We start from the raw sequence: 21,750 nt of genomic DNA, 5'->3' as shown, positions 1-21,750 counted from the left end.
TCCAGAAGGCAGACTTCACTTTCCTGAGCCTCTTACTGTAAAGCCTTGTTTCGGTTACTTCCAAATATTTCCCAACTTTCTAAATGTCAGTTTGATGACACAGAATAGCTAGTTTGCCTCTTTTTCATTAAAAAATTGTTTTCAGAGGTTTATTTTCCAAATCTGGAGAAACTAGGGGGTGAAGGTGGAAGAGAGGACCAGCTCTTGAAAGCTATTTTTCATCATGAAGTCAAGCACGTACCGGTGCCTTTAAAACACAGGCACTAACAGCCGGTCTACCAGTCTCTCAGGTGTGACCTGACGGACATGCCAGCAAGAGCTGCTGTGATGTGGTCTCTCAACAGTGTTGAGTAGGAATCTTAGGAATCAAAAAGAAGAGCTTACCACCTACCACTTGGAAGTTCATCGTGAGCGGTGACATTTCAACCAAAAGCAGCATCCCCTTGATGACAATGAAGCAAGGAGTTTAGGGATGTCGCACTTAGATGCGTCTCTAAGGACAGGGCTGTTGTTTATGCGTTTAGTTGCACCAAGTATGCTATTTAATATACGTTCGTTGTGTTAGAAAATTCTTCAAGATAAGAACTCTTTCTGGTTCTGCTCTGCATACACAAGTCCTTCCATCCTGACAAATTCAGGCTGCTGACAGGGCACCTGGTCAATTTTTCTTAGTCACAGAGCTTCCCTTATAGAAGAACAAGTGTCAGTTCTGTTTTGTTTCACGAGACGATTACCTGTTTAGTTAAGGTAGACTGGAGACACTTAAAAGTTTTCTTGCTGTCCTCGGCTTCAACAAACAAGCCTGGCTTATTTCTACATCTCCTTACCACTTCTCTAGAAGTTGTATAACATTCCTTAATCCCCCTGAAGCCCTGTTCTCGAATTCATGCTTGTAATGGAAAGCTGTCCTTCAGCACGTGGTAGCCTTTCAAGACATTGCAGGTCCTAATGGCCTCACTCTGATAAATCTCATCTGCAGTCACCTCAGCTCAAAAATTGTACAGACTCATTTGGCTCGCAAGTGCTTACTCCTCAAACACAGGAAACTGCAGAGCAGGGGCATTTGCAAATTGAACTGTACAGACTATAAGCGGAAAAAGTATACAGTAGTTGTCTCTCAGAAAAAAACTCTTCGCTTTGAGTCACTGTTATCGTAGTATAGCAATTTTACTGATTGCAAAGCATGCTAAATGCAGTAAATTCCCATAAGCGACCAGTTAGGAATGACACAATCATTAAAAAATGAAAGAAATTATTTTAATTGAGCTATTACCTTATGCAAGGATTATATTGGTCGTTTTTACAAACACGATTGTATTGACTTCTTAGAGCAATCTTTCAAGATGTATAGCATTCTCTCAATTTTAGTAATAAACCTAAGGATCAGAGGTGAAGTAACTTTTTCAAGATCATATTCTAGTAAGTGGTAGATTTACACTTGAAACCAGAACAGATACTAAAGTCTATGAATCAGGTTAAGAAAAAAAAAAAAAAAAAATCAGTAATTCAAATGCCAAATTCACAAATGAAAATGGAATAGGCCAAAGGACGGAAAAAAACTGTCCCTTTCATTTAAAAAAAAAAAAATACCCTGCTGTGTTTCATTTTTTGGAACGTTTCTCCTTCTCCACTGATCTGGCAGGTGTTATTTATGACAACACACACACACACACGTCTGTAGGGGTGAGCTGACACCCACAAGGCAGGACAGCCTGAACCCTCTCCCTATATTTAGATCCTCCAGCTCCGCGCTTAACTGAATAATTTAATCAGGACCCTCTAGAAGGGAAACACATCCATATTCATCACAGGCATCAAAGGAAACATCTTTACAAGTTATATCCTTTTACAAACCAACATATGGTCTCACGCCATTCTCCCAATTGTTGAGCTCCTCCTCTGGGAAGAGCATGGAATTTTCTTTCTTTTTATCACTTGAAAAAATCACTTCCCTCCTAATTCAGTAAAACTGGGTGGAGGCCACTTCCTCCACAGGTGAGAGAAATAAAACTTGTTGCTCTGTCATTGTCAGGAATTTTAAAGGGAACCATGTATTTTATGTGCTTTCCAAATGGAAACAAAAGGCAGGCAAAATCTAGAGTAAGAAATCAGGGCACAGTCTCCAGGCTTTCAAATAAGACCCCCACCATATTTCTGTCATTTTGAGATGCTTCTAAATGAGAAAGCAGGAGCCCTTCACTTGGAATGAAAAAAGATAGGTCTGAAGAGCAGCTTTCCACTTGGCAGCTGCTCTTTGAACAAAACACCTCTCTGAGCCTCAATTTCCTCTTCCAAGAAATTTTGATTCCACCACCTACCCCGCTGGGCTGGTATCAGCCTTAAATAGGAATCGGTAAAGTTGATTTGAAAATTATAACATGCTGAAAAATGTAACATATTTACAGAGCTGGTTCACAATAAGCTAATTCTAATATTTTGTTTACACAAAAAAAACAAAGTTTGTGTCCTAGCTTTTGTCTGTCCAGTGAAGTTCTAACTTTGTACAAAAAAAGGAAAGAAAAATGATAAAAAGAAAGGCTGATGACCACTACAGTCATTCAACTCATTTGACAAACACCCACAATATACCAGTCACTATTCTAAGCACTGGGACACAGTGCTGAACAAGAGACAGAAACAGCTTTTTTTCTTCTTCAAAAAGATCATGCCTTCATGAGACCTACATTCTAGTGGTCAGGGAAGGCCTCACTGAGAAGGTGATATTCCAACAGAAGCCTGAAAAGGTGAGGGACGGAGCCACGTGGATATCTAGGGAAGCATGTCGCAAGCAGCAGGGGAGCAACGGCAGAGGCCAAGGGGCGAGAATATGCCTGACATGTTCCAGGGGCAGCAAGGAGTCCAATGTGACTGGGATGGAGAGAGCGAGGGGAGAGGGGGTCGGAGCAGACAGGAACGCCGCAAGGACTCTGTAGCTTTCCCTCTGAACTGAGACGAGAACCGCTGCGAGCTGGGAGCAGAGGTGCCAACGTGATCTGACTTCTAGCTTAACAGGCTGACTGTGGTATGGCTGGGCTGAGAACAGCCTGAAAGGATGGAAGGAGGAGGAGGAGTGATAGTAGTAGGAAGGAGTAAAGAGACCAGTTAGGAAGCTATGGCAATTGTTACAGTTCAAGGTGATAAAGGTTTGGATCAGCCCAGCAGAAGTGGTCAGATCCCAGCTACTGCGTATTCTGAAGGTACGCCTATGAACAAATACACTTTATTGCTTAAGTAAATGAGGAAAATAATTAACCATAAAGTTGGTGAAATCTGTTTAATTTTTACAAGTGCAAAATCCCATATTATGGGCCTATGAGACTGAGTACCTGAGCTGGGGTCAAAGGTCACTGGAGATGTAGGCCAAGAATGATCCCAGGAGCAGCAGGAAGGGAATAAAAACACTAAACTCCTGTAGGAATGAGGGTGGAGGATGGGGAGTGAGGCAGTAAATGAGTAACACAGAGGGGAAGTGTGGTATAACTTGACAGGACAGTCAAAGGTGGGTGTTTTTATGGAGGATGGTGGAAGAATGGTCTGGAGGAGACAGTTAGGAGGCCCCTGCCTCCAGCAGGCCCTGTGGTATGAGGGTGAGGAGAGAAAACAGCCGCAGAAACAGCTACAAGGGAAGCAGCAGCCTCAGATGCATCTGATCTGTGTTCAAGATCATTCATGTTCCACATAACCCAGGTATCTAACAATAATGGAATGATTAAATAAATTATAGTACATCTGACAATGATGTAACTGCTAAAAAAAAAAGGGGGGCGGGGGGGGGAAGGACAGCCTTTCATGTCTAACATGGGAAGAAAACCATACTATAATTGTTCAGTTAAAAAAAGCTAGAGAACCATACATATAGTACAATCCCATTTTAAAAACACAAATAGAAACGAAACCTGCACATGTATAATATATGCACACCTTTAAAAGCCTGGAAGGAAATAAACAAATCTGAACAAGTGGTTACCTTTAGGAGTGAGCTGGCAGGAGGGGAGTTCAGGAAAGCAGACCATTTTTACTTACAACCAATTACGGTTTTCAATTTTAAGACTCTAACAATAAAAACAAATAAAAACTGAAAGTAGGTAAGAGATTTATTCTACACGGCTCCAGGAGACAGTATTATGACCAACAGGTGACAAGATTTATCGTTTTACGAAGAAAAAAAATAATAGAAAGTGTCTCTGCACAGAATGGAATTATCACTGAACTAGGATTTTCAGAGAAATGTATTCTGATATATGGGGTTGGGATATATGACCTAGTTCTGGGTGAATATGATATGGGTGGGAATGTATTTTTTTATTATACAATTCAGCCATATGATCAAAAAATTCAATTTTACAAAATGGCATACTATAACAAAAAGTCAGTTTCCTCTCCGTTCTAGTTCCTGGCCCCCTTTACACTAACAATTCAAATCTCCTTCCAATTTTTCAGGGCATGAATTTCTTACCAAAGAAATGTTTTGTATCACTCAAATATCTCAAGAGCAATTTGGTCCTGTCCCTTGTCCAGTATGTAAATCTGTTATCTGGAAGAATAAAATAACTTCTCAAAATCAAAGTTTACATAACCAGTGAAACAAACATTGAGATCAGCCAGATTTCACTCTCCTCCATGATCAATGACATCCTGCTTTCAATCTGCCAAAAACTAAGCTGGACTTACAGACATTCACTCGGCCACCTCAGAGGAGAAGCAGCCCTCTTCCACAACAGTAACAGCTCCCTCCAACTAAGAGCGGAAAGAAGCAGATGCTCGTCTTTCACTGGGTTAGGAAAACAATGCTGTGGATACAAGCATCACCTATAGAATTAGGTGAGACCAGCACCATCAATCTAGATCTCTTCTGCCTCAGATCACTTGTTCAGTCAGTTCTATCCATCAACCTCCCCTCAGTGAGTTACTGACCAATCGAGATGGAAAAACCTAATAAACAGAGCGCTCTTAGAAGGCTTCAGAACACAAGTTCTCCTCCTTTGTACGTTCAACTACTAAGAGGCGTCAGTCTCCACCAATTCACTATGTAACTGAACAGTACTTTAAGTGCTTATCCCCAACGTAAAGGTGCAGTAGGAAGAAAATGGGTATGAAACAGTTCCCAGCATCACCCTGCTCACCGTTATGGGGGGCTGGGGGTTGAAGAACCGTATTATCAGGTTGACTGTGACAGAGTCACAGGACGTGTTCAGGCTGTTTATCCAAGGGACAGTGGCCAAAAACCTTTGCCATTTCTTTACCACAACTACATCTCCTGTGCATCTTGGGCTTTGTGTTGCCTACCCTGATGTGGAAATCCAAACGAGTTCAGCTGACTATCAACCACTTGCATCAGTGGGGATGAACCACGGAATGGATTATCCAAAGCAGCCTTAATAAAACTTAACCATTGCTTTTCAAATATGTATTATGCTTTTATCAAAGAACCCTTTTAATTCCTTACCACATGTTGCTTACACTAACCAGAAAACTATTATATACTCTGAGAACGTAGTAAATTCTAAAGAAATGCCTGCTCAAGATTCAAATATTGCTGTGGAAAAATCTATACGTGGATGACAGAGACTTAACTATAATGGTTTTATTATGTTATAAAAACTTAAAAACATATTTCATCACATAAATCACTTTCTCCTCCTCTGGAAATTCATTCTATTGGCAACAGTCTTTACAGAACGTCTGAAACACCCCAGTTTGAGGACTCCATAAACTCTCATCCTCATCACCGCCCACTTCGAAGGGAGAGAGGACTGTCACGCAGGTGGCTCTATGGGTGACATCACACAAGGGTGTATCCATGGTCTCTGTCAGTTTCCAACACAGCTCAAGTATTCAGAGGGAATAAAAGATCATTCTCATATCGTCCTCGTCATCACCATCACCACCACACACTGTCCTGAGCACTTTATACCTATTCCCTCTCTTTAATCCTTATGGGAATCCTATGACGCAGAGACTATTTTAGAGATGATGAAACCGAGGTGCAGAAAGGTTAATGGCTTGCCAAGGCAACCCCTCTACCACCCTGCTTCTCCTAAATAACCTCCTCCTTTGTCTCATGCATAAAGTAGAGGGACTGACAAGCAAGAATGTGCTTATGGTTTTACTTTAATCCCCCTGGTTCCTTCTCTCCCCAACTTATTTTTGTTTTCGTTGTTGCTTTCCTTCTTGGCATCTTGCCACTTTCCTAGAACATGAAAAAACCAAGAGTTTTATCAGGGCAGCGATGACAAAATTAAATTCATTTTAATCTAAACAGCCTAGAATAGGGATAAGTAGTTGTAAGCTATAACTCAACAAGGACACAAGGAAATTGGCACCACTACCTCACACCAACAGCCCACGTATGTGTTCATCTCTTAATACTCTTTTCTTATGATGAGGCTGCGGAATATTAAAATTAAACTCCTTTTAAGAAATTCATTTTCTTTACATTCCCACTGATTGTTCTTTTTTTTAAATCTAGTTTATTTTTACCAGTTACTGTGTAGTGGTTTAAAAAAAAAAAAAAAGACGTATAGACCGTATTTTCTTATCCATTCCTAAAAGGGAGACACTTGCGCTGCCTCAAACTCCTCCTTTATAAATGATGCTGTAAGAAACAGCAGTTGAAAAAGTAAGATTTTAGTAGATAGCCTTTGTTAAGATTGGAAATTTTCCTTTTATTCTGGTTGTCTCAGAGATGGATTGATTGATTGCTTTATTGGATTTATTTTTTTAATGTTTTTTTTTTCCAGTTTTACTGATGGTTCTTAGTATCCTTTACTGAAAACATAAGCAAAACGGAACAAAAATTACTGGCTCATTTCTTTGCGTGTGAATTAATACTGTCCCATTCAAGCAAATGTAGAGATGGAAAATAGCTGAAGGACTCTTTCAAGTACCATATTTTATTATAGGTAATTTTTAACGGCTCAATCACAGCTGGCAGTCACAATGCTATCTACAGATAAGGGCAAAAAAACAGTGCTCTTGACTCTAGAAGATTTGGGAGAGGGGCTAACACAGCAAACGGCATACGGGTGTGGCAGGAACAGCCGTCTGTGACGCTACCACTTCAGTATCCTATCTGCCTCCTAGTCCCCTTCCTTATCCCCTATTCCAGGGTTTCTCAACCTCGGCATTTCAGGACATTTGGCAGCATACCTGCTGGTGGAAACAGCCCTGCCCCCGCCCAACTGTGACACCCAAGCACTCCTCCAGATGCCGCCAGATCACCTCCGCTATCACCTCCGCTGACGCTCTTCTCTCCTTTTCTCTTTGCGCTCTTGGTGCCCCAGGTCGCAACAGCTTTATTTATTAGCTCTACTTCTAGACTCTAGGACACAGGGAATTGCTGATTCCTTCAAGAAGGGAAAAGCGAAAGCTCTCAAACACACATATCCTTTCTTTCTATCTCTTCTCTCCTCAAATTAAAAAAGGGGGAGCAAAAGTTAACCCTCAGAACTACCTGGGTCGTCTGGAGGACCTAGAACAGGTATCACCCAGCACCAAGTGTTGCTGGGTATCAAAGACGTAGTTCATATTCACAACAGACCTACAACATACCACAGGTCCTATTTCCTGACATGTTTTTAAACACATCAAAATGAAAAACTTCACTCATCACTACCATGTGTCAAGCCGACAGTTCTCAATGCTGTTGTACATTAGACTCACCTGTGGTGCTTCTTTACAAGCTCCCCAACCGTAACCCTGGAACCAGACCCCCCCAGGGGCGGGCCCTGGCATTTTTGCGGTGGTTGTCATTCACAGGATTCTGATGTGCAAAGTGAGAACCACTGTGCTAACATGAAGATCGTGAAGATACTGTCCACATACCCTCAAGGAACTCAATCTAAAGAATGAATAAGATAACTGTAATAAAAGCTATTAAAACAGAAGTCACATTAGACAAGCAGGTTCGTATTTTTCCTCAAAGTTACAATCTCAGTGCAAATCCTACATTTATGACCCCTTACCCCAACTTTATCAAGCTCTATAAGAGACACTATGAACAGAAGTATACGTAGAGATGCTCAAAAACTTGCTGAAAGAATCCACTAAGCTGGAGGTGGGCACGGCGCAGGAGCTCTACCAACTACATCAGATTTCTTTCCTAATCCCTTGACTCTGAAAGGCTATCCCAATTACTGAAGAAAAACACTCAAAATAAGACGCTATAACATGAATAACGATGGCTCGTTATTTAGCTTTTCATATAATCATAGTCTCCTCTTACCAGTTAAGATTGCTTCTGCACAGCAAAAACTGACTTAGATGTTTCTCTCTCCCTCCCCGAAACAGAGCCCAGCGCTGGATGCATGAAACATTTGCTGAATTGATTAATATTGGCTCAACAAAAAGCAGAACTGCTCAGTGAGGATGCACCAATTTTAAAGGAGGCTTTCCTGGAACACAGATCAACACCTCAGCCTGCACAGTGTGACAAGACAGAACTCTTCAGTGTTTCCATGCAAATAAATGCTATAAATACAGCTTGGATGCCAATCATTTCAAGGATAATCAAATTAATTTTGCTCACAGTTTAACAGAAGGCCATTTGAAACCAATCAGACGTTCTCTCGAGCTTGAACAAACTGAATAGAAGTCCTGAGCACACAAACACGAACACTGGGAAAATAAAGAGGTTGTTATTAATTATGCAGACTGCAAAGCCAGCAACGGACACAAAGCAAAACAGGAAGCCGTAACAGATGGGAGGGCAAGCTATGTACAGGCAGCTGTGCTGAGCTGTCACAGGGCTAAAGGTGTACTTCCTAAAGCAACACTCACTGTAGCATTACCACTCCCTTTCACACAAAGCTACCCATAAAATTAAAGACCCATTTTGATAAAATTAAAGACCCATTTTGATAAAATTAAGGCTCGTGTTGCTGGCATTCGTCCTCCCTCCCCAACTTTGCTCAAAGAGTTTGAAGGACGACTCTGACCAATGCGTACCAGTTCCGGCGCCCTACTCCCAGTCACCGTCCTCTGAAGGGACTTAAGAAAGAAGAGGCGGGGGTAACTGGCCTGTGGCTGAAACTGGTGGTAAGCCCGGGGGTGAAATTCAAAAGCCTTGTTTTCCCCCAACTCTGAAATATTTGCAGATCACTTAAGAGAGAGGAGATGGTGGGTCAGAAGATGCTGATGAATCCTCTTCTGTCTAGTGGCCAGGTAAAAACTCAAGGCCGAGGTAAGACTGGGTGTACTTCGGTTAGGTAAGGACCCTACCAATAACCACCTTACGGGCGGTACATGAGAAGCCTTTCTTACGCCCACGACCTTAACTATTACCCTTAAGAGACAATCTGGGAAATCAAATGCTAATGCCTAACTTTAAATTTTCTTCACTTTATAAGAGGTTTTACTATGTGGGAGAACTTCTTATTTCAATACCTTATGAACCAGTCTAGCTCAATAAGCAAAACCATGCTCTAAGACCATCACTGTGTCTCATATGAATACGAAAATGCCACTACAAATCAAATCTAATACTGTGACTCAGGTGGGAGAGAAAGAGGCCCATTTCGATGTGCTCTGTGGAGCACTGGTATCCTTAAGGTTCACCGATCGTGCCAGCTGGTTGAGAACCTGCATAGAACTGAGAGCTCCTAAAGCGCTGGGAACACCTCACATTCTAATGAGGAGACTCCTAGCCCAATGTCATGAGGGTAATGCGGCAACATCAAGGAAATGGGATGGAGATGGCCTGTCTCTTATAACTCCAGCTTACATTCATTGGGTACCTCCTTGTGACCTCAGCTTCTCTTAGGAGGCAGGGAAATTTTGGCTTCCTTTCCTTCAGTGAGAAAAGTCCAGTTTCCCCAGACTGATCCTTCCTGGTCCACAAAGAACTATACAATGAAGTAAAAGAGAAGACATCGTCCCCATTCCAGTGAAGAGTCTCATCCAGGACTCGGCAGAACAGTTCATGTCTATTAGTAGTTTGCATTTCATTCGTTTGTGAATTGTTCCTGTCCTTTACCAATTTTTTTAGGAGCCCAGAATTTCATTTGTTTTTTTTTTTAATTGAAGCATACTTGATTTACGTTTCAGGTGTATGTACACACACACACATTCTTTTTCAGATTCTTTTCCATTATAGGTTATTTCAAGATATTAAGTATAGTTCCCTGTGCTATACAGTAGATCCTTGTAGTTTATCTATTTTACATAGAGTAGTGTGTATCTGTTAATCCCAAATTCCTAATTTATCCCTCCCCCGCTTTCCCCCTTGGTGACCATAAATTTGTTTTCTACCTCTGTGAGTCTTTTGTAAATAAGTTCATTGTATCATGTTTTTAGATTCCACATATAAGTGATATCATATGATACTTGTCTTTGTCTGCCTGACTTCACCTAGTATGATACTCTCCAGGTCCATGTACCAATTTTTCTGTAGGGGTGGTATTTCCTACTGATTTAAAGTTTTTTACAAGAAGAGTAACTTGCTGCAAATTTGAAAGGTTGTATTTTTGTGTGTGGTCATTCAAGACTGTGTGTTTGGTCACATAAATGTTGTCAAACCTATAAATTTTTCCTTTATGGTTTCTGCCTTCAGAGCCATGTTTAAAACAGCTCTACAGGGACTTCCCTGGTGGTCCAGTGGTTAAGACTCCACACTCCCAAAGGAGGGGGCACGGGTTCGATCCCTGGTGGGGGAACTAAGATCCCGCATGCCACACAGCGTGGCCAAAAACAAAAAACAAAAAAAAAAAAACAAAAGAGCTCTACAGGCAGCTATTAGTACTACCCCCGCTCCCGTATCCCCATCTCTTGAAAATGACAATTCACTCAATCAATGACAATCGAGAATCCATCTCCCCCTTTCCTTCTGACACTATGACAAGAATCCATGCCGGAATCTTTCTTCACTGAGTGTGTATTCTCTAATGAAAAAAATTTTTTTTAACACTAATGAATAGTGTAAGAAAAATCCATAGATAAATTCACAATACTTACTTTGAAAAGCTCTGGGCAACTTTAAATAGCTTTTTAAAATCATTAAAGGGCATTCTTCTCTTAGTTCAATTACTATACTTTTCTTAAAAACCTTTAGCTGGCATTGTCAGGGAAACGCTCCATCTACAAATTCCCAAACTTGCTATTTCACAATTTCATTACCGGGATTCCCATTGCTTAACCCTTCTCAGTTCATTTAATCCATTAGACTCCTTATAACCTGTAACCCCTTATCTAGATTGGATTCGATATTGCTCTCATTAACATTCTAGACCCTACAATCACATTGACTCTTACAAATATTAAATAGCTAACATTTTCCAAATGCTTATTATGTGCCAGGTCCTAGGCTAGGTCCTTTATGTATTCTGTACTTCACTGACTGCAAGATGTACCCTCTCCTAACCAGGAAATTTACAATCAGTGGTATGTTGTGCCTAAATGATGGTTTTTTTCCTCAGTAGTACATGAAATAACATCTTATGATTAACAGCATCTTAGATGAAATATGGAAGGATAACTCATCTCATCTTTCTATCAACCCTGCGGCTGATACTATTATCTCTATTTTTCAGATGAGGAAAGTGAGGTTCAAAAGTTAATGGTCACAACATTGTAAATCAACTATACTTCAATTAAAAAAAAATTAGAAAAAAAAAAGTTAATGGCAGCTTTCCCAAAGTTATAAAAGAGCAAGTCAGTGTTGGGGGATGGGACTTAAACCCAGGCAACCTGACTCTAGAACCTCATTTCTTAGCCTATTTTCTATCCCTCAGCCAGAATCATCTCTGCCAACATTCCTCTCCAATCTTACTTTCAGGCCACCAAGTTACACTAAAAAGCAACAATTACTAGTCTACTCTACAGCCGCATCAAACCTCACCCCAGGCTTCCTCCCACTGTTCAGCCTCTGAATTCGCCATAGATTTCCTGGCACATCACCTACAATGGTTCTTCCAAAACTTGTCCATTATTCTTAAACTTCCAGTACCATTTTCTGATTCTCCCGGCTCACCATCCCAGTGAAGGGACTGACTTGCCTCCGACGCTACTGGGAAAACCAGCGCAAGCTGACAGGAGCTCTGTGCTATCTGCTTTCCTCTCTCGGACCCCATTCTGCTTCCTTCTCAGACAATCTCCCTCCTTACCATGACTCATATTTTGTCACCTGCGCTCCAGATCACTAACTCCATCATCTTTGATTGCTTTCTGTCCATTAACTTCCTTCCCTCAACCTTCAAATAAGAAGTCGTCTCATCAATTTTGGAACATAAGTCACTCGAGGGCACAGAAGACTCATTTCTTAATATACTCAGTCTCTTCACCTCAGCTGCATTCACTTGATTACCCTGACCTTCTCTCCTTCACCCTGAACCATACAACATGTGCCCCCTTTGAACCTTCCTCTGGACTCTCTCTTCCCTTGGCTTCCTGGTTTAACTTCTCCTCTGACCCCACACCCTTCTTCCAGTTCCTTCTTTTGTCTACTTCAAACATGCCTCTCTCCTTTCTACCACTTCCTAATTGTGGGCATCAATGGAAGATTCAACCCACCAGCTCTCTGTTTCTCTGTTCATGATCCTCTCCAAATACCCATCCATTCCTGGACGTTCCACCATCATTCCCAACAGATCACTACTTGGCATCTACGTAAAGCTCCGAGCCCTTCCCTAGGCTTTAGCTTAGTTATGTATCTCCAACTTGCCTGTAGAATACTTAGATACCCCCACCTTAAATTCAACCTGTCAATTCTAATTTATCATTCACAGAATTTTTATTCCTTCCACAACCAGTTCTTATCTATTCTTAAGTAAAGGCTTTATTAATTTTCCAGCCACTCAGGTTGGAAACTTAAGAATAATGTGACACCCCTCTTTCCCATTACTCTATAGCCAAATAACCACCAGGTGTCTTTTCACTCACAAAACCCACCCCATCAGAGAGAGAGAACTCAAAGCACTTTCTTATCAATCTCCTGGCATATGGGCTCTACCCTCTCCAACCCAAACTGCAAGTTCAAACACCTTCTGTGACTTCCCCATGCTTCCTTATTCTGGCACGCTGAGGCCCTCAAATCCTCATCCTCAACTCAACCTTTCCAAACACCTCTCCCAGCTCACCATACGGGACCCCATCAGGAATACCCTCTGTGGTCAGGCAGAGCTGCAGACTGGCCTCCAGATCTGTGCTGTCCAACGTGATAGCTCATTGTTAAACAGGTGGCTGTTTAAACATAAATTAATGAAAATTTAAAATGCAGTCCTCAGCTGCACTAGCCACATTCTAAATGCACAACAGCCACTTGTGGCTAGTGGCTATAGTGCTGGACAGCACAGACACAGCACATTTCCATCACTCCAGAAAGTTCCATCGGACAGCGCTGCTCCCAACACTCCTGTTACCTTGAGTCTTCCACGCCGCTACTCTGCCCAAATGTCTCTTCCTTCTCCCTACGCAAACCCACACGTCCTTCCACACCACAGTGGGCCTCATCTGAACTGTCTGTACAACTTACCCCTATACTACCCTGCAACAACTCTTGTGATGTTGCATTTAATTTTTCATTTTTGTGGGTCTCCTCACTAATTACTGAGCCACTCTGAACTAACAGACTCACTAAGTGAAGCATATGCTCCTTACCACACTGCATCAAAATTATCAAATAAGGAGATATTTAATACCCCTCTCCTCCATTAAAAAGACATGTTTTCCTTCAATCTAAACAAAAGATCTTGCATTTAGCTAACTAAATAATGACTTAATTTAATGCCTAATTATAATACTTGAAAGATAATTAGTTCCCTTTTCTTCTTGTGGTATTCGAAACTGAAAGAAAAAAAACTATAAAGGTCTGAAATACTTCCACTTTGCATAAGCACACCGCAAAGAAACCACAAAAGATAGACATGGAGAGGAAAATGAATGAATAGTTTGAGTAACTATACCCTAACTATCTGGAATTGTAGGAAAAAATATAGTACAGCTGCCCTAAAATTAAGGGGAAACTACAAATAAAGCATTAAAAAATTACACATATAAATATATTTTTGAATCAAAAGCTAGACCCCTCTATCCTCCTTTTCGCAAACATGACATAGTGAATATTTATTTTCATCGTGAGCTCAAAAGCATATAGATGCATAAGTAACTGCTGTGTATGCTGTATGTGTTCCCTGAAATCCAGGCTTGTTTGTCTCAAGAAAATTAGTTAAGAAATCAATCCACCAACCATAGACCTGGGTTCTATATAAGGCTCCTATGTGAACACTAGGAACCAAGCAGAGAGATCTGGGAGAATTGCCAGGTATGGATTCCCTCAAACCTTAGAGAGTTTGATGCTTTATCTTCAAGAAGGAATGTTCTCTAAAGTTCTGATTTTAGCTCATTAAAAAATCACAGGGCTTCCCTGGTGGCACAGTGGTTAAGAATCCGCCTGCCAATGCAGGGGACACGGGTTTGAGCCCTGGTCCAGGAAGATCCCACATGCCGCGGAGCAACTAAGCCCGTGCGCCACAACTACTAAGTCTGCGTGCCACAACTACTGAAGCCCTCGTGCCTAGAGCCCGTGCTCCACAACAAGAGAAGCCACCGCAATGAGAAGCCCGCGCACCGCAACAAAGAGGAGCCCCCGCTCGCCAAAACTAGACAAAGCCGGCGCGCAGCAACAAAGACCCAACGCAGCCAAAAATAAAATAATAAATTAATTTTTTAAAAATCACAAAGATGTTAGATTAAACTGCTCAAATACTGCAGTTCCCAGTATCAGCCTAAAAACCCGATGCAGCCATTGGAGTTGAACTGTTTTTGAAAGATTGGCTTTTCCCATCTGAAAGACAGCTTTCCTTATGCAAATGAATGTTCTTTCTACAGGGCCGGCTCATTTCTGCAAGTCAGCAAGCAATAGCTGTAAATGTTACTTTTTTGCCTAGGACTAGTAGTACATCTCTAAAACTGACATTATTTTAATAATGAACACCATAGTGAAGATTTTGACTTAGATTTTAAGTAAATACATTCATGCAACTTAGTTTTTTTTTTTTTTTTTTAAGGCAGTAACTCCAGAAGTATTAAAAATACTTCAGGTATTTTTGCAGCAAATCAGATGACAGGTCACCAGATTAGCCTAAATAGTTGCAATACGACGTTAATAGCAGAAAAGGGGGATAAAGAGTCAACAGTTTTCAATTCGAGGCAAAATGGAGATGCCTCTATTTGTTATCAAAGCGCTTCCTGCTAATGTTGGTACCAAAAATGAAGACCAGAGCCTCCAGGCTGGTGAACACATCAAGGTGCTATGGGGATGGGGAGCCTGGAGAGGGCATGGAGCTCACGGCGCCCTTCCCCCACACCTTGCCCCGTGCATCTCTTCCATCTGGCTGTTCCTGAGTTATATCCTTTCATAATAAACCGGTAATAGTAAGTTTTAAAAAAAGAAAAGAAAAACCACATACAGAAGTACAATTACACAGAATACTTCATCAGCCTCAATGTCATTTTTTATAACTTTATATTTCATTTCTAAATTTTTATATTTAAATTATCCCTTTTCTCCTTAGATCTTTCCAATTCTCTCCCTAGTACCTCCTAACTCCTTCCCTAAATACCCCAATCTCTGACTTTTGGTTAGGAATATGATTTGTTTTTGAGAGCCAAAAGAGGAGATTTGTACAGCAGACTTGCCTGATTTAATTTGAACTTCGTAGAATCTCGGATCTACCATTTCCTAGTAAGGTCCCATTGACTAAATCAGGCATAAGGCGTTCTTTTCCATCTCTAAAATTAAAAAAAAAAAAAAAAATCAATTTTAATCTGTAAAAAACATCTCTCTGAGGTTGTCAGACTTTTTGATTCATACTCAGCTCAAACAATGTTGGGTACAAAAAGTTAGTATCATGCCAAAAAATTCTTCTTTCCTCCCCTCCCCAATTAACACTGGATATGCTCAGACCAAAGGCCCAGGAGCACAGCGAGTGAGGAAGGAAAAAACAAACAAATGGGAACTTGACAATGACAGTGATCCAGGTGCAGGCTTTCCCTCCTCCAATCACTGTATGGGTGACTTCAGGCAAGTCCGCTATCTTCCCTGGGCCTCGGATTGCTCAACTTGATAGGAACATCAAAGTAGCTTTTAACACTCAATATCTCTATTCTTTGTAAAGGAAATTACAAATCAGTGTTTATGAACACACTTGGCAAGGCAGTCCCATGGATGTCCTTCGCCTGAAATTTGGGTACTTCTGTGCACACACAAGCTTACCAGGGCATATAAGCATCTTTGGATTAGAGGATGGGAGTGTGATAGGGGATCCAGGGTTTCATCAAATTCTTAAATAGCCCTGACCAAAAAAAATAAAAATAAAAATGACTGAACTGTAAGACTATACAAAAGTAGACGTAAATGTAAAAAGAGAAAAAAAATTTCAAGGAATTTTCAATGAACTATTTGTATCTCAAGGTGCAGTGTTTACCAGCTAAAAAAGACTAATTTTAATGAGATAAACTGAACTACTAAAACTTTCTTTTTTAGTACCATCAGCTTGTGATTATACAAGAAAAAAGCAAGGGGAAAGTGACAAGAATAATCCAGAAAAGCAGAGATAAAACCAATTTGGCTTTGAAATGCATTACTTTTATGTCAGATTTAGTCTTCCAATTATGTTCTGCTTAGAGAGGTGTTAACATTATGTTTCCTTTCTTAAGCACTTAAAGGAAGACAACAGAAGATGGCCCAGAAAAGCACAATAGAAGGCAAAGTTGTCTAAAAGCCTAAAAAATAAAAGCAAAGTCATGTCTATACCAGAATAATAAAGCCCAGCAGAACAATGATTATTCAGGTATTCTAGATATATATATATATTTAAAAGTGAGGGGACTTCCCTGGTGGTGCAGTGGTTAAGAATCCGCCTGCCAATGCAGGGAACATGGGTTCGAGCCAGGTCTGGGAAGATCCCACATGCTGCAGAGCAACTAAGCCCGTGCACCACAACTACTGAGCCTGCGCTCTAGAGCCCATGAGCCACAACTACTGAGCCCATGCACCGCGACTACTGAAGCCCGTGCGCCTAGAGCCCATGCTCCGCAACAAGAGAAGCCACCGCAATGAGAACCACACGCACTGCTACGAAGAGTAGCCCCCGCTCACCACAAATAGAGAAAAGCCCGCGCGCAGCAACGAAGACCCAACACAGCCAAAAATTAATTAATTAATTTTTTAAAAAAGTGAGGCTCTAGAGCGAGCTTGCCTTGTTCACTTCATGGCTAAGAATATAATCACTAGTTATGTAGCCTGAGGCAAGACAATGAATCACTCAGAACTCAGTTTCCTTACCTGTAAAATGTGACAACAACAGTACTTAGGGAAGTTTTGATGCTTAAATGAGATATGAGTATTAAAGACAAGGACACAGTAAAAACTCAGAAAAAAAATCAGCTACAATTATTTCTCCTACCTAAAGCTCTAAATCAAATTAGAAGCCATGACACCAATGATAAATATGATTGACAGAAAAGTCAACCTCATTTTATGCAGTAGCTTCAACTGTCACTTCCAAACTCTTTTAACAAGAGCAACTAGGAAGTAGCAAAATTAATTGACATATCTCTTTCTCCCTTCGACCCCACAAACTCATCCACAAAGGTAACAAGCAGAGAAGCAGCTGAAAGGTGAGTAGAAAGTGAGGATGAGGAGAGGCGAAGGGTCTAGAACAGCACTGTCCAACAGAACCTTCTGTGATGATGGGAATCTTCTATGTATACATTCTCCAAGGTGGTAGCCACTAGCCACATTAGCTACTGAGCACGCGAACTGTGGCTAGTGCTACTGAGATGAATTTTTATTTTAATTTAATTTTAATTAATTTCAACTTAAATACCCACACATGGTTATGGCTACCTAATTGGACAGCACAGCCCTAGATGACTCATAAATTGAATAAGGATTGCCAGAAATTTCAGCAAAAAATAAGAATCTTCTTTTCCTGAATTGTTTATATGTTCAATTCAAATATCTCTGTTTCCAGTGGAGACCTGGTAACTGTGATTAAAGAAATAACGTATCAGCGTTTGCATCAATACAGTGCAACTCAGTGTTAATAAAAGGATCAGAGATGTGAAATATATGGTCCTCTGATATTTTATAAGGTCCCTAAGGCCAAGTTAAATTCAAGCTCACATGAAGCATGATTCAGTGCATGGATCAGAGCTGCAAAGGTCCTTATCGGCACCCTCAAAGCATCTGTTTCTCCACTACCAAATGGAAAGCTACTTAGACGATGCGGACTGAACATCCCTCAATTTAGCTTCAATTTTTTCAGAAATTCAGAGTTCTGTAAGCCTTTCCCCCTTTTCAGAAACACTAGCGTTCCTTGCCAGTTTGGCCTTTCCACTATAAACAAAATCCATGTACCACCCATATCTGAAGGATAACGCCAGACTCCTGCTTAGCCGCCCCTGTAATATGGTTTAATTATGATGACTGAACTAATAGGCTGACATCATAGACTTTTGCAGGCTGACCCCATGTCATCCTGATGTACCAGTTTGCACCAGTTCAGCGCTGTAAATCAATTTAAGATCTCAAGCAGGTTGAAAAGGCTGGTAATGATGCTTTCTCTGCTGTCTCTGGAGACTCTACATTATACACCACTTACATTATTTATAAAGCCTCAATGATGCTTCCATTAGCCTTGTAAGACTACACAAATGAGATCTTTTATACACACACAACTTGGCCTTGATTATGTAGGCGACTGCAGCTTAAATATACTCATCTAATTACACTCAAGTTTATTCTTTTTCCACTCTAACCAAGTTACTAAACCCAGAATTACTAGAAATCAAAGTTACAAACTGCAATTTAGTTTTCAACTAATAAATGTATTTGGAAAAATGAGACTTACTTCCTCTTAGTGCTTTAATGAACTTAGTAGAAAAAAAAATTAAATTCCAAGAGGTGTAAGAAGTTAATATTTTAAATTGCCTAAAAACTGTCATTTCTCTAAAATGCAAAGGTCATCAGCTCTTCAAGGGTATAAAACCAAAGGATACTGCAAAAAGGAAAAATATATTTGGTTACATACCTACGGTTGGAGGGGTCAAAACTAAATCAAGGACAAATCCCTACCGTCAGAAGAAACCCGATCCTGCCTGGATCCTCCAGAGGCTCAGACATCACCCACCTCTAGAAAATCATCTCCCACGACCCTGGTTACAGTTTCCTAAGAACTGCAATATTACACAAATGTACACCACCTGCACAGAAAAATCAAATAACTACAAATGGGAAAGGGGGAGGGAGAGGGGAGGACAAACATTTAAATCAGTTACAGCATATTTAGCCCTGGCACCTCCATCAGAATTAACACTGATGCAAAATATTTATACTAATTGAAAATCCCGGGGCAGTGCACATTGATTCTGCCCTGATTCTTTTTCAATCGTGGTTCCAATACAGCTCAGCTACCTCCAATAAAGCGTCAAGTGGTAATGAGAAACAAGATGAAAAATCAACATGGGCAGAGAACAGTTTTCTCATTGTGCTACTGAATGCAGGCATGTTATCCACGGCAGGTAGTGGAAGCGAGAAACGTTCTGAAATAAAGGCATTTTGCGATGGAGCTGCTTGCTAGGAGCTTCAGTAAGAGGAAGCACATACAGATATAAGGCAACTTCTGTATCATTCCACCTACTGTGAAATTTCAGCTACAATGGCAAGAGAACCTCAGGGGAAAGAAAGAGGCCGGCTGTCACAGCACTCACGACGACGATGTTTTCTCGGGAGAGGGCTCGGAGACGCGCCTCGATTTTCAGAAGGGAAGCGCCCGGCCGGGGATCTTGCAAGTGCACTGAAACATGGTCCGCGCCGCAAAATAAACAAAAGCCGCAGCTACTGTAGTTGTAAGATCCGGCAGGCATTTGTTCCCCCTCCCTTCCCAAAGTACATCAGGGAACCGCTCTCCCTGGAAGCCTTCATATATATTAAGCAACGAGAAAAACAAGCCCACGTCTGTCTCTCTCACACCCTACACCACCCCACCCCCCTTCCTGCAGAAACAACCCCGAGAAACACTAACAAAGACCGGGCGCAGAGTAAATGAACAGTTGCTGCACAGCGAACTCACAAATACACATGCAGTGAGGCAATCGAATCCGGGAAAGGGAAAGGAATGAGACGACACTCGGAGACTCCGGGGGGTGTAGGCGGAAGAGAAAAAAAAAAATTACGCGCGCCGCCGCCGCCGCCAAACCTTTGAATAAATGAGAGGGAATTTCAGTGCGAACTTTCCTTGACCTCGACCCCCAAGACGCTAGTGGGGCACAGGAAGGAGCCCGCCCCGGACGCAAAGGGACCCAGGGCACCGGGTGTCCCCCTTACGCCAGCCCCGCTCCGCGGAAAAGGCAGCGCCGGCGGCCGCCCTCCGACTCCCGCAGGGGTCGCCCGGGCCGGCGCGGGACACAATGGGACCGCGGGCCGCGCCGACGGCCCAGGCTCGGCTGCAGGAAGGGAAAGGGAAACGGGCGGCGGGCGGAGGGGGAGGGTGGCCGCGGAGGGCCGGCCGCGGGCAGGGCCGGGGGCCGAGGAACGCGGCTTCTCCACCGCAGACCCAACAAAGACGCGGGGGGCACACGGGCCCGAGCCTTGCCCGGCTGGCCAGGCGCGAGGAGAGGAGGAGGTGGCAGGCTTGCTCCTCCGAGCGGCCGGGAGGCGCCATCATGGGGGGGGGGGGGAATCCCCGGTCTGCCCCACGCGGGGAAGAGCCCCCTCCCCGCCGCAGCCCGCGCCGCCGGCCCCGCGCGCGATGGTGGCCACCCGGCCGGCCCGCGCCCGCCCCAGCCCGCGGCGGCAGCGGCGGCGGCGCTGGGAAGCCGGGGGCGCCGAGGGGAGGGCGGGGACGCGACGGAGGGGAAAGTTGGGTTCGGGTCTGTTTCGTTTTACCGGGTTGGCTGCGCGCCTGTCCACGCGGGCGCACGCGTTGGCCGGGCGAGCGGGGTCCCCCGCGGCCCCGGTCAGGCCGGCCGGGCGCTGCGCTCGCAGGGTCCCTCCCCGCGCCTCGGCCCGGGCTCAGCGGCTCGGCCTCTCCTTCCTCCTCCCGCCCGCCCGCTCGCACACTCGCTCGCTCGCTCGCTCCCGGAGCCTGGATTGATCTGGTCGCGCTGGCGTCAGGGAGTCGGAGCCGCCCAGCCTCCACTCCTCAGCTGCCAATACCCGGCGCACTCGCCCGCCCGCCTGCTCTCTAGCTCGCTCACACGCGCACTCGCGCGCGCCGCCGCTCCCGCCGCGGCTGCGCGACCAGGGATCCTCTCCAAATTCCCGTCCCCGCCGGCGCGAGCGCTGGGCCCGCGCCGCCTCCCGCGCCGCCAGCCCCACGCCCCGCCGGTTCTAAGGAGAAAACACCACAGCCCCTGCCTCCTTTAGTCCCGGGGGAGCGGACTCGGTACCTTACCTGCCGGTGAAGTTCCGAGTTCAATTTTTATTTATTTGAAATGTTCCTCGAACACGTCCACCGGGCCCACCGAACCGCTCTATAAACGTGGAGTGCGTTTTGACAATTACCTTTCGAGCCTCGCCTTTTTATGTCTAGTTTCCTTGCCCCTCGCTTACTCCTTAACGATTTGCAAGCCCCAGAAGTTGCAAGTACACAAAAATGGATAACCTAGTAACTATTGCATGTGCTTGTAACAAACCCTGAATCAGTACGTGTGTTTTATGCCAATTCGGGATCTAATGATTCCAGCTGGTTACCTCGCTGCTCCAAATAATGACAGATGCCACAATAGAACTTTAAATTTTTTTGATCCAGT

The 21,750-nt window shown here is 43.1% G+C and overlaps 1 protein-coding gene across 8 annotated transcripts in view; it reads right to left on the bottom strand.

Moving 5' to 3' along the window:
* The window catches only part of SMAD1 (SMAD family member 1), an 81,706-nt gene extending 60,510 nt beyond the window's left edge, over positions 1-21,196 (bottom strand). For 2 of the 8 annotated variants that reach the window (XM_082389018.1, XM_082389012.1), the window contains exon 1: positions 20,885-21,196. The gene's annotated coding sequence lies outside the window, so the exon portion shown is untranslated. Of the gene's footprint in view, positions 1-7,662; positions 7,841-8,224; positions 8,419-8,527; positions 8,617-13,070; positions 13,174-15,630; positions 15,724-20,884 lie in introns of all 8 variants that reach the window. The other 6 variants (XM_082389011.1, XM_082389015.1, XM_082389013.1 and 3 more) reach the window with 6 other exon arrangements.
* Positions 21,197-21,750: the final 554 nt, after the last annotated feature.

The sequence above is a fragment of the Balaenoptera borealis genome, assembly GCF_965194805.1.
Source record: "Balaenoptera borealis genome assembly, chromosome: 4".
In the NCBI taxonomy this organism is placed as follows: Eukaryota; Metazoa; Chordata; class Mammalia; order Artiodactyla; family Balaenopteridae; genus Balaenoptera; species Balaenoptera borealis.
This window is presented reverse-complemented; position numbering and strand designations above follow the sequence as displayed.